The sequence below is a fragment of the Musca autumnalis genome, unplaced genomic scaffold (assembly GCF_047663935.1).
Source record: "Musca autumnalis isolate F117 unplaced genomic scaffold, ASM4766393v1 scaffold_1, whole genome shotgun sequence".
In the NCBI taxonomy this organism is placed as follows: Eukaryota; Metazoa; Arthropoda; class Insecta; order Diptera; family Muscidae; genus Musca; species Musca autumnalis.
The window spans coordinates 209,911,924-209,926,259 of NW_027411644.1; positions in this window are offsets into that span (position 1 = coordinate 209,911,924).

The following is a 14,336-nucleotide window of genomic DNA, read 5'->3' on the forward strand; positions in this document are numbered from 1 at the left end:
TAATTATTTTCTTGTGTCAATATTTTAACGTCTTTAAAATTTGGTTTATGTCCAGTTATAGTGCAATGTGCTGCAAGCGCCGTCTTCTATTCGAGTGGTTTGTCTGCTCTCTGATCCGATTTGTGTCCTGACATTCTAGTCTTAAGTTTAGTTTTAGTTGTACCAACATATACCTTTTGGCATATGTTGGTTCCGTCTCCATTACAAACTATCTTATAAACTACATTGCACTTATCATCATTATTTATTTTGGATTTTGTTTTGCTAAATAGGCTATTGACATTATTTTTAGATTTAAATGCTAACTGGTGCGTGTCCTTATTGTAGATATTTGAATTACATAGTCTCTCTGATAGTCCAGGTATATACTTTATTGGCTTATATAGTTTCTCCACTTGTTCTTCTTTTGTGGTTTTCTTTAAGGCGTATTTGGTCATCTTCGGGAAATCGTTCTTAGATAGTATACTTCGAATCCTTTTGCATTTTTCTTATGAAATCGTTTGTCGCTTATGTTATGAACTCTGTTAATGAAGTTTATGGCTGTATTTATCTTTATTCGTCTGGGATGCTTAGAGTAAAAATTGATCAATCGTCCTGATGCTGTCGGCTTTTGGTACCAATCTAATACTAATTCCTTGTCATCTCTGATTATTACCGCGTCCAAATAAGGTAATTTTCTATTTCGTGTGTAAATTGTATACTTTTATCGAAGGAGTTTAATGTTTTTAGAGTGTTTTCAATCTCTGACTTCTTTACAATACAAAAAAGATCGTCTGCATATTTGATTATTAGTTTCGGTTTTATAGTCAATTTCTCCTTTGTAGCGTCCAATAACTCCTCCATTACAATATCTGCAATAGTCGGTGACGCTGGAGATCCCATAGGAAGTCCTTTTTGTTGTTGGTACACCTTGTCATCATACATAAAATATCTAGATTCTTTTATACAAAGAGTCAGTATTTCTATGAAGTGGTCCTTTGGTATTTGTGTGTGTTCTTTGATTATGTTCCATTTTTCTGAGATTGTTTTTAAGGCTAGATTTATAGGCACGCTAGGAAATAGTGATATGACGTCAAATGATAATAATATTTCGTCCTCTTCAATCTTCGTATATTTGATTCTGTCTTTTAATTCCAGCGCGTCCTTGATATTATAAATATAATTCTTCGTCAAATGCTTTAAAATTTCAACCATATATTTAGAGAGCTCATATGTTGGGGAATTTATGGAAGAACAAATCGGTCTTAAAGGCGTCCCTTCTTTATGTATTTTAGGGAGGCCGTAAATCCTTGGCGCAACCGCTGTGTTTGTCGTCATTTTCTGTTTTTCGTTGATGTTTATGATATTATTTTAAATAATTTTTCGACTAATTTGTTGTTCTTGTTCTGTAGGTTATAAGTAGGATCTCGTTTTAATCTTCTATATATGCACATATCCAGTAATATATCCTTCATTTTAGTTTCGTAGTCATTTTTATACATAGCAACCGTCTTTCCCCCCTTATCAGAATTCAAAATTAAGACGTCTTTGTTTTGTTTAAGAAATTATTTGGTTTTTCCCACTGTGTCAATAATAATCTTATCTCTAGTACTCAATTTTGTCCGTTGTAAGTGATCGTCAATTAGAGAAACAACTTTTATTCTCGAGTTCTCTTGGTTTTCCTTGCAATTCAATGTTTGCACACATTCTACGCTCTCTTCTTCGGGGGAAAGTGGATTTTGTTGTTGGTAACGCATATTTTGGTCCCATTGAGAGAAGCCACTGAACATCGGTGGGTATGTCTTCGTTAGTGTTGTTTGTAAACCACTCATTATTATGATTTATGTTGAGTTATTCTTGTTGTCTTTGTAATAGAGTTTGGTATTTGTTGATGTGCAGTGTGGCCATTTTAGCATTTTCGCAGCTAAATTTAGCATTATTTTTTTGTATTTAGCCGCAAAATTTCCATTTAGCATTTAGCATTTTTCTTAGCATTTTTCAATATTAATTTAGCATTATTCTATCCACGAAATCAGAGATATTTTAGTACTTTTTTTTATAAAAAATCTGATAAATGTTGGTTGAATTGAGAAGAACTGATATGGAATAGTTAGCTTTTCTTCTTGTTACGAAAGTACCAATGTCACTATTTTAGGTGGAAAAGTTTTTTGACCACAGGCATCCCCAAATACTAATAATTCAGTCTTCTAAAAACTTGAAACTACATGAAATCGGACGATACCGTTATATGGGGGCTCTAGCACAACATGGGAATATGTACTAAATTTTCGATGGGGAAGTTATTACCTACTGCGAACTTTAAATACCAAATGACATCCAATTTTGCCCGAAAATGTAAAAAACAAACTAAATCCGATGGTGCCCAAAAATGTGCATGTGACTGTGATTAATGTGAAGAAGTTGCTTAACTACTTTGAACCAAAATGACACCCAAAAATAATTTAAATCAGTCGGTACCTTTTTATGGGGCCTATTTCAAAACATTGACCTATGTCCCCAATTTTTAATGGAGACGTTTTTTGACAACCCTAAATTCTATGTTACGGCTAGTTCGGTCTGAAAATGTAGCTAAAAACATAAAAGATACCCGAAATCGGTTGGTTCCGGTATATGGGGCTATTCCAAAAAACATTAACCCATGTCCGCATTTTTTGGTAGATAGGTTTTTAACACCAAACTATAACTAAATCGGTTTGAAGATGTAGCTAAAAAAATATTCCAAAACGTGGACTCTGGGTCCACAACTTTTGGTGGAGAAGGTTTTTGGAACCTTAAATACCAAATCATTGCCAGTTCAGCCTGAAAATGTAGCCAATAACAGCATTATACCTGAAATCGGCCGGTACCGTTTTATAGGGTCTGTATCAAAATATGGAATGATATTGTCCATCTTCGAACTTGACCTGCCTGCAAACAAAAGACGGATTTTTCCAAAAATTCTGTGTCCTATCTCAATTTTTGTGGATGCCGGAATGATTACCACAGACGGACGGACATGCATAGATCGACTAAGAATTTTACTCTTGTTATGAATATAGGGCCGCAAATAATTATTTCAATGCGCTACAAACGGAAAAACAAACTTAATATACCCACTATACAATGGTGGATGGTATATTTTATTAAAAAATAACTTTTTAAATTTAGCGTTATTTTTTAGCATTTAAATATTTATTTTAGCATTTTTTAGCATTATTTTAATGCTGATTTAGCTGCAACACTTTTTTAAATCTGGTCACACTGTTGATGTGCCATGTTTTGTTGCTGTTGTCGTAGCTGTTACGGAGAATATTTTCACTCTCCATACAAGATTATTTTCCTCTAAATCTGGAGCATATTTCCAAAACTTTAAACGGCAGACTTGTTCGCGGAAAACCCATTTTATTGAACAAAACATCATGGTTTTTATAAGAAATTTTGACGTTTTTCATAATTATTTTGAAAATGTTCCATCTTATCAGCATCCGAAGCACTCGATTGTATCCGTCGAGGTTGTCTGTGTCATATTCTATCTTATTGTAAAGAACTATGACATAACTGCGCGACTCCTATTGATATTCCGAGATGTTTAACATGTCTGTCAATTTAAACCCTTTAACGCTGTTACTACGGTGTCCGCGGAATAATTTATACGATTTCTTTGGTCAAAAATTATTAGAAAGCCTTACATTATCGACTGAAAGAAAATTCGGCGTCAATATCTCAAAAATTCGCGAAAATAAAGTGACTGTTCTATCCTGATGACCAAAAATAAATGCCCATTTTTCATAATACTATCGGAAAATGGATCAGAAAATCATTTCGCGAACAGCTAGAAACATACTTTTTTGTGTTTGGTACGGAACATCATAGACTTTAAATCCCCACAAGACTAAAAATGCAGATTCATTCGTTTTGGGATAAAACAAGCTAACATTAACAAAAATTTAGGTGTTCTATTCTACTGATGTGGAGTGTATATGTATAAGAGTATAAGATATATACTTTTATTAAATTCTCAAATAGAGTATAGTATAAAACTAGGGTCACACTAGTCAAATATTTGCTCCAGCGACAGGGAGTGTGTGTTTACTGAGAGCAATTGAGATTAAATTTCAATGCATTATTTACGGCCATTTACTCTCAGTAAGCGCACACTGCCGGTCGCTAGAGCAAATATTTGTCTAATGTGACCCTAGCTTAAGAGTAAAATACAGTAACATCGAGTTATAGGGTGGAAGTTCGTAGGGGGAGATTCGGAGAGTGGAAGTTCGAAGCAAGGTGCTTCGGAGGGTGGAAGTTCGGAGCGGGGTGGTTTTGAGGGTGAAAGTTCGGAAGAATTAATTCAATCGTTCGTTTCACTTTTGCCAAAATAGAGTTTTTAAAAAACCGGGCATAGCGGATGTACCACGACCCAACGAAATTCAGCAAATATATAGCCTATTTTCACCACCTGTACATTCTCCGGAATTTTTAAGAAAATTGGTTCAGCCGTTTTTGAGTCTATTCGGAACATACAAAAATACTTACATACTCACATACACACATTGTATTTTATATATGTATAAGATAAAAGCGGGTGATAACGTTATATGGTCAATATTTCCTCATCCGGTCATTTATTACAAGCAGATAAAGTGTGATTTTTTATATTTCAGCAACATATCTTAATTAGTTTGTAAGATAGTATGTAATTTATCGCCAATTGATCACTGATTTTGGTGCGTGCTGAATTTTTTATTACGGCGGACATGCCTCCACATCCTTCTTAATTAGAAGGATTCCTGGTCATATTTTCGACGAAATTATCTTTTTATCCTCCCTTTGAAACATTTTGCCTAGGATACACGTAACTACCCACAATGTCATCCTTTTAATTACATCCATCCAAACTCGTTTATAGAAAGGTTCGAAATTTAAGAATTTTTTAAATAAAGCACAAAGAAATTTTCCTAATTTCAACCTAATCAAATTTCCCAATTAGTTGTTAATTAATATTTAATTCTTTTTTTTAAACACAGTTCGTACCCAAAGAGGTACAGATGGTGGTGGCTAAAAAAATCAAGACGCCAATCTTACCTTTATCCGTTGAGGATGGTGGAGAAAAAGGGTTTCGGTAAAGATGGGAAATCAAAGAAACAAAAGTTAATAGACTTTTTGCTGTTGCTTTTGTGTGTGTGTTTTTTTTCAATGCTGGGGTCATCATTATTGTTGTGAAAATAAATAGAATCTCCATCTAAGAAAATTATAAAAAAGTCGATTAAAAAACTTTCGAATTTTTACGCTACTTATTTATTTTTGTTGTTGCGTTTTTTCCTATCCATTGCCGTTATCTTCTCATCAAATCCTGCTTACACAAGGCAAATTATATTTAGTCGAGTTCGAACGAGCCCTAATTAGAAAAGTTGCTTTGCTATTTGAGGGCATGCAAGGCTAAAGCTAATGAAGTTCTCCACAAGGAAAAACTCAATTGTCGATACCAACCAAGGAATGCAGGACATACCGATTGCAAAATCAGCCAATAGCCAATAGAAGAAGAAAGCTAAGTCTGACTGACACATTGACAGATTTCGTATTATTTTTTTGTTGTGCATCTTTTAGCATCTTCGTGCACAAACATATCTCAGCGTTTTCCAACAAACGTGGCCAAAAGAAAAGTATAACGGAATAGTATTAAAACCAATTAACGAAGTAGGGAGTACACCCCAGCCAGTTTGAGTGTAGAAATAGAAAGGGCGAGAAAAAAGTGTTTAAAGAAAAAAATTTATATTGAGAGAAAAAACGACAGATTAATTTGCATTTAATTACTAAGTTATTTGATTTTAAAAAGAGTAAGAAGGAGGAATAGCGAAACTTATTACGCGTCCCTGAAAATGCCAAATAGAATTTGTTGTAGTAACAAGTGTATACAATTGCATACAATTTGAAGTGTATGCAAGTGGATATGTATATGCCTTGTTCAATGGCAGACTTTGTATCGACTGTACAAAAGACAACAACCCCTGCAAACTTTTCTCAAAATTGTGGAGAATTGTTTGCTCAGATTAATCTTCTGTGATTCCCAACAGCGATCATTTGACGATTGTTTACAGTTTTTTTCTTAAATTTGTCAAATGATCACGGCGATCATTTGACAAATAATAGAATACCCTTCTGTTAGACCATTAGATGATTGTAATTCTCATGTAGAAAGTAACTTTGTTATAAATGTCACGCATAATATTATGAGAATTGCCAAGTTTAACTAGAAAGACAACAAAGTAAATGAAGAAGCAGTGTATAACTAACCACCAACAACATAAGGAATAATTAAAAATTATAACAAAGCAGAAAAGAAAACAATAGAAGGTAAAACTCAAAGACAACAAATGACACAAAAAGAAATAAAAACAAGTAAGCAAAGGTTAAAGTCGAACAGACCGACCATGTGATACCCTACACAATTGCCCCTGTGAATTAGGTTCTTCAAAATAGCTTCCAGGAGTTTCGTTTGGCGTTATTTTGCCTGGTAGTTGTCCCAGAATACAGCTGTTTTTTTACGTTTTGCCCCATTAGAAAGTCTACGGACCTCCTTGCCCTTGTTCCGAATTTCCCCTGTCATCCAGGGTTTTTTCGTAGGCGAATTTCCTTTCTCGAAGAGGGCAACTTTCTTCGAATGACCTTACAAGTGCCTCGGTTAACTTGTGGGCATTTCTGAAAATACAGTGTTTTCGTAGGTGACAATATAAATTTTGGAAGTTTTCTAGATAAATTTTTACACGTTTGTGGGATAGGTATCTTAAACAGTGGGCCTAATTATCAACAATCAACACCGTATATGCAGAATAAAATTTTAGCATTGACAACTAAAAACTTGAGTAAACACATACAAACACAAACACACAATTGTTGAGGTGACGGCCCCTAGTCGAATATTCTTCCTGGTCAATCCGGTGCATAGAAGTGGCCACCGTGGGACTGCCCAGACATTTGTTCGCTTTCGGATGGCAATAACCGTCTGGTGCTAAGGGACTTCAGAGCTCATCATGAACTTTGTATTCCGCCCTAGGCTAGGTGAATGCACAGTGAACGAATACGCTCCAACGAGAAAAAGAGGGGATTGTCACAGCTTACCAGACATCACTATTGTGGCAAATTGTCTGATAAATGACGCGTCATGGCAACCCGTCATGTTCCTTGGTTCAGACCATCTTCCGTTCATCTTCTTCGTTAACAGACCATCCGGAGCATCATCAAAGTTGCAGCCGCACGCTACGTACCTGCTGATCGAATACCTGAAATCAGACCAAATTTCACAGCAAGTGTGACAGGACTAACAAATAAAGGCGATGAGCTTCTTCATAGGAACCTGAAGACCAAATAGTTAGGAAAGTTACTCTTGAAGTCATCAGACTAGTAAGCGATCATAAGCGAATAAGTGACTCGTGCTCGTTTGTAAATTATGGGCAACGGTTAAATCACTCTCGAATCCCGGACTAGAAGGATGATAAAACGGTTGTTACTTTCAACGGCGTCACCGTGACAGATCCGAAAAAGGTGCGCGTGTTATTTTAACCCGCAATTTATAGAGCAACCCGAGTGAGTGCTATGCCGTATATGAGCCCTCTCAGCCGAGGAGGTAACAACAAAATTTACGATGAGGGCTGTCGCAGAGGTCATCCCTAAAGCCAGCAAAATGTTCGATGCCAAAGATTCTATTCAAGAATGGGTGCCAGTGAAATGGAATGTCATTTTTTCAGCATCTTCACTCATTCTTTTTACAAGAGCGTGACCCCCAAAAGATGCAATTCATTTTCAGATCCTAAGGATGTCATCTTTACTAACTCGATGGAATGGCATCTTCAACAATTCTGTGGCATGGCATCAATAGCAATCCTTTGGCATGCCATCTTAACCAATTCCCAAGAATAGCATTTTCACTAATCTTTGGCATGTCATTTTCACCAACCCTTTGGCATAGAATTTTCACGTCTTGTTCGGAAAATGGAAAATGCTGTATTGAAAAATGATTTTCATTTTTTTTATTTTATTAATTCAAAGGAATTAATGAAATAACTATAATTTATTTATCATCATAGAGTTTACGTCTATAATTGCAGTTTGTTCTCGTTGTTGTAACAGTAGTTAATATGTTTGTATTCTCATTTTTCTGCTTAATCTGACTCTGGGTCTATCAGTCGTAAAAATGTGGCTATTTCGCTATTTATATGGTTTGTAACCACAAAGATGCAAACTTAAGTTTCTTAGCAGGATTGGTAGGGCAATTGAAAAGGAGCAGTGCGTCGTGGGGGCCTGTGCTGTATGCTGGGCAGATGTTTTCCACGGTGTCATCAGTACTTGCCCTATAGGAATTTTGACGGCTGCACCATCCCGAGCGTATTGACCCAAAACTACTCTGGTTTGTCCTGACAGCTGGCGCTACTCAGCTGCGATAGATGGTGGATGTTCTCCAAGGACCGCATTCACACGATAACTGTTTACTGCATCTGCGACTGCATTCGTGTGAATGCTACTTAAACCTGGTTGAAAGGCTTGTTGATCTAGAGGTTCTCTCTTGTAACGTTAGACTTCTCTTTCTAGATTATGAGCACGGCTTGCTCTGAGTGAGTCCTCTGCTAATATGGAGATGGCCTTCAGCGCAGTTGTTGTGCTGCTTACGGATCCTATGCTATTGATCGGCAACTGGAAAGTTATTTCTGATGCTGGAAGAACTATAGCCACAAGGGTCCTTGCTACGGGCGACAAAAGCGAAATCGGTTTGTAAGATTCACCTTTGCTGGCATTCTTTTCGGGCTTCAGTAGTTGGCCTATTTTCCAGACTTCGGGAACGATGTGTTTGGCAAGCGACAGGGTGTAAATTTAAGTGAGAAACTTGACCTCCGGCCGTCCCAGCTGCACGCAACAGAGTTTACTTCCTCCGCAACAGGTTTTGATTCATCTTACAAAAGGATTTTACTTCCCATCAGTGCAGTGCAGATTTCGACGTTGGCTCCAACTGCAGATTACTATTTCGTGAATTTTATTTTACAACGGTTTGGAAATGTTTGTTGTTTTGTAGGGATCTACAAATCGACTTGTTGAACATGGTTCTCTATAGCAGGCAAGGAAACTTTTATAATTGGTCTGTTCCTTTACTTTTAAAAATGGTAATTGTTGCAAAAATGGTAAAAGTTCTGAACTGCTCTCATATAAATTGTATGCTTTTAAAAGGAAGCACTTTGCGGGTAAAAACTGGTAACCTCAGGCACATAAAGGAACACGACTAATACCAAAGAGTGCAGTCCGACTCTACTTTTGGCTCAATGATTGGGACTTCCTAGCATAATAAATCTTACATTGCTTTAAACGTACATATTTAGATAAATAAAAGAATATATACATGTGTAAAAATAAAAACACAAAATTCATCTTTATTGGATCGATGGAATGGGTTCAAATGCTAAGGAAAAGATCGGATCTATCACGACTTCCTTTGAATTGGTTCAAATGCTGATGAAACGATCGGATCTTTCACGACTTCCTTCGATAGGTTCAAATGCTGATGAAAAGATCGGATCTTTCACGACTTCATTTGAACCAATGCAAAAGATCCAGTGAAATCATGGCATCTCATGGAACCACTTCCATAAAATGTTGCTGGGAAAACTTTATCTTCCGTTGGGCCTACACGGAATCCCAATTCTAATGCTTGCGCAACTGGATGAACCCGGAGTTGAGTAATTGCCAGGAGTCCTTAATTCATAGTTAGCCACCCATATTGTACTAGAAGTATGGAAAGTTGGAAGAGTGGTCCCGTTGCTGAAGCCAGAGAAGGATCTCCCTCCTATCGACCGTAGCGAAGATTCTAGAGGCACTACAGCTCCCCATGATGAAAAGCAGAGACCCAGTTGCCCAAAATCAGCATAGATTCCGGAAAATGTGCAGCACTACACGCCATATCCACATATATCAGTGGAGGACTGAACCAGAACAGACCGAGCGACTAAACAGTTGTGGTGGCTTTTGAACTATCGAAGGCCTTCGATACCACCAACCATGCAAAGCTGTTCGAGGATATAGGGAAGACTTCCCTCCAACCGCGTTGGAAATGTTGGATAATCAACTATATGTGTGTGTAATTCTGAAATAAATGTATAAGATCCGTAGAGTGAAACAGCGAAGTCCCGAAGGCGTGGTGAAATTCTTCATATTTTAGGGGGGATTGAGATCGTAATGTATTCGATCTTGGCACGAGTCCTATCGTCTACATGGCTGACATAGTTCAGTTCTTCCATATGATGAAAATATCCCCGTATACCCAAAATATCGCAGTAGTTAGTGATCGGAATCAGGAATCATATTGGGTGTAATGTTCGATAGCATGTTTAAGTCGTCCGTGCAAGCCACAAGTTGGGGTGCAGATAACGAAACCTTGTTGACGTCCTTTAAAATAATAGGCCGGTCTGTAGTATGCTATGTGCCAGTGTTGTATGCAAATATTAGTGCTACGCATTGGAAGAATATTTAAATCAACCACCTTTATGAGGAGACTAAGATATGGACGGTACTTATGCACAACAAGATGTTGTTGATTCACAACCTGTTTGGGTGTTACCGCCATGAGCATCCCGGACACGATCTAGTGGACAGGCCTCCCACCCAGGGGAGATATTTATGATCTGGAGAGAGAAGTCCAAAGGTACAAGAGAGAACCTTTATATCAAGGAGCCTATTAAGCAGGCTTGAATAGCATTCACATACAGACAACCTACTTTTCGCAAATGAGCTAGGAAATCTTATAATAAAATCATTAAGAAGAACAATAAGAAGAAATTCAGTACTTAAAGGAATGCCCACAAAGTTAATTTTAATAAGTACAAGAGTGAGGTCAAGAAATCTGAGCGGAAGTTTTGCGTCAGCTTTACTATCTTAGGATAGTATGTGGTAACCACTTGGATATTAGGGACCACTGTCCAAACTATGAAGTGTGAAAGGGCTGCGTCAATTCTGATTACCGGTGAAAAACACCCCTTACACCGCTTTGAACGTGATCTTGGTGTCGTCTTCGAGGACGGCTTTTAGAGTCCGAGTGTCTGGATGGTGGCGGGTTTCATTTTTCGAAATTGTGAAGGTCTTAAATTTAAGCAGAGAACAAGAATTGAGTTGATGATTTTAAGTTCACTTCTTTCAGGTTTGATTCACTCTCCATATTTTTGAAAGTAGGAACTTTCGGCTGATGGTAATTCTCCTCTGAAAAATCTGGCAATATACACAGATGATTCAAAATGGAGGAAGGCACTGGCGCCGGCGTCCATTGCCAAAATCCATTATTCAGACACTTATTTAAGCTTAACCCATTTCGTACTTGGTGTTCGATTTTACAGTAAAATCACTTTTTTTAAAAATATATATTTTTGGATGAAAAAGTTAAAAAAAAATATTAAGTCTCATCTGTCAGCAAATAAAAAATTCTTCCCTTGAAAACTCCCCCTCGATGGTAGTGGTACATTTTTGAAACCTATATTTTTGGATAATTTTCAAATTATTTTTAAAAATTTATAAATAACGAAATTTAAAAAGTAATCATGGGGAATTATTGCCAATATATAGCCGTTTCACAAAATATAAAGAACATGATTTAGATGCGCAAGCGCGACTGTATATATGTGCAAAGTTGACTGTTCGAAATTTCAAACACTGGTTCTTATCCTATATGTCAGTGGCTATATCAAAACGTGGAAATGTAATAACAAAGTAGGGGAACAAGTTATTACACTGTGAACCGAAATTTTGGGGGGTGGAAAATTCCTATTGGAAATGAAAGCCCTTGGTGAGTATATACAGAACCCCGAAGGACAGATTCGCCGTGAGTCGAACTTTCGCGATATGGCGTGATGAAGTTTTTGCTGGAGACCCTAAAAGCCATCTGAAATCAGCGTTATATCTTTGTTTGCTGTTGTTAAGGCTTATATTTAAGATGACATGTCTTCAGTCAAATCGAATGAGGATTATTTTCGTAGAGCACTTCGACCTTCTAACTCGCTTCCTTCAATGTCCTTTTCGTCCTTTATTTTAAAAGCCGCTATAAAAGTACCACAAGATGACTTTTTTCTGCTTCAAAATGTTCGGCAAAAATGTCGGTCAGAAAATTTTAGGTACGGCTCTCATTGACAACAAATCGATTTTGTCGCGTTTTCGGGGTCGTTTTGTCCATTTACCCTGTTTTTGTTCAGAAAAAGACTATATTTTGTTTTTTGTATATTCGTTACAGAACTTACAAAAACACAAAACACAGTTTTCTTTCGGAGCAAACAGGGGTAAATGCACAAAACGACCACAAAAACGCGACGAAATCGATTTGTTGTCAATGAGAGCCGTACCTAAAATTTTCTGACCGACATTTTTGCAGAACATTTTGAAGCTGAAAAACGTCATCTTGTGGTACTTTTATAGCGGCTTTTAAAATAAAGGACGAAAAGGACATTGAAGGAAGCGAGTTAGAAGGTCGAAGTGCTCTACGAAAATAATCCTCATTCGATTTGACTGAAGACATGTCATCTTAAATATAAGCTTAAACAACAGCGAACAATGATATAACGCTGATTCCAGATGGCTGTTAGGGTCTCCTGCAAAATATTCATCACGCCATATCGCGAAAGTTCGACTCACGGCGAATCTGTCCTTCGGGGTTCTGTATATACTCACCAAGGGCTTTCATCTCCAGTAGGAATTTTCCACCCCCCAGACTTTGAGCTCCATTTTGTTGCACAGTATTATTAGACATGGGATTTTTGAATATTTTTGAAATTTCAACCAAATGTAACTACGTTATTATACAGAATTTTATCGTTGCAATGATAGAAATTCCATGGAAGAAGCTCCAGCTTCTATTGTTTAATAAACGAATTATTTGCATTATAATTTTTAAAAATATGCAAAAATCCATAGAATACTAAATACTAAATTTCAGCCATTACTGTTGGATAATACCGCTTAGATCCTGAAAAAATTAAAATCGGGAGGTACCGTTCTAATGAGACTAAGGGCCTGTTTATGTATGTCGATAAGAAAATGAATACGCAAGAAAAACTACCAAATTTTAGTGTGCTTTTCAAATTTGTTTTTTGTTTTCAAGCAAAAGCAAAAGAAATTATATTTCAAAAACTAAGGTTTGGGTGTGTTTCATGCGTACACATTTTCGTTTCGAAATACATAAACTGGGGGTAAATAAAACATAGACCAGTGCTGACAAATTTCTGAAGGAAAGTTTAGTAACCCCAAAGAAGACTAAATATGTATTAAATTATAACCATTTCTTTAGGATAATGCAACTAATTACCTGAAACTCCACGAAAATCGTGCGGTACTGTTTTATGGGGTGTAATCCAAAACGTGGACCAGTACTGACACATTTCCGGGGAAAAGTTTTGTAGGCCCAAAGACGACTCAATATCTTCAACCATTTTTTCGTCCGCAAATAATAAAATAAATCAAAAAACAGCAAATAAATAAAATTTTTACAGTGTTTTATTTAACTTGCTTTGGTGTCCGTTTGGTTCAAATCTGGTAACACATTTTTAAGTTGCAGTTGCACACTTTTCAGATTTGGGTAACAATACATGAATATGAAATAAAATCCAATATGGGTCCATTTTTTCCTACATCCCCCATATAGCGGTACCACCCGATTTAGTTCAAATCTAGTAACTCATGTTTAACACAGTTGCAGTTGACCAATCGAACTATAACTTTGCACACTTTTCAGATTTGGATGACAATACATGAATATGAAATCAAAACCAATACCAATTTTTTCCTATAGCCCCCATATAGCGGTATTACCCGATTTAGTTCAAACCTATTAACTCATTTTTAACACAGTTGCAGTTGACCAATCGAAATAAAACTTTAAATACTTTTCAAATTTGGATGACAATACATGAATATGAAATCATATTGCGGTACCACCCGATTTCAGTTATTTTGAGGATTTTATCTTCATTTTTAGCCCGAATTGGCTGTAATTTGGCATTTGGAGTTCCCAATGGTACAGAAACTTCTGCACCAACAACTGTGGGCATAGCAGAGGTCCGCAAAATGCATATAAAAGGCACACTCTATTGCCTTTTCCCAAAAGCGAATAGTGCAGTGCCTTGCATATAAAAAATATGAATGTGCAAAAAGCAGATTCACCCCAAAAAATGATTCACTGCTTTAGTGCATGCTTGCTTGCTTTTACATTTGTATTCACACGATTCGCAAATGCAGTATGCACAATATTGCATACCACCACACAGTATCGTACCATCTTCTGTTTGAGTAAATGAATACATTTGCCAAATTTCGCTTTTTCTTTGAGTTTCTTTAATAATAGGATA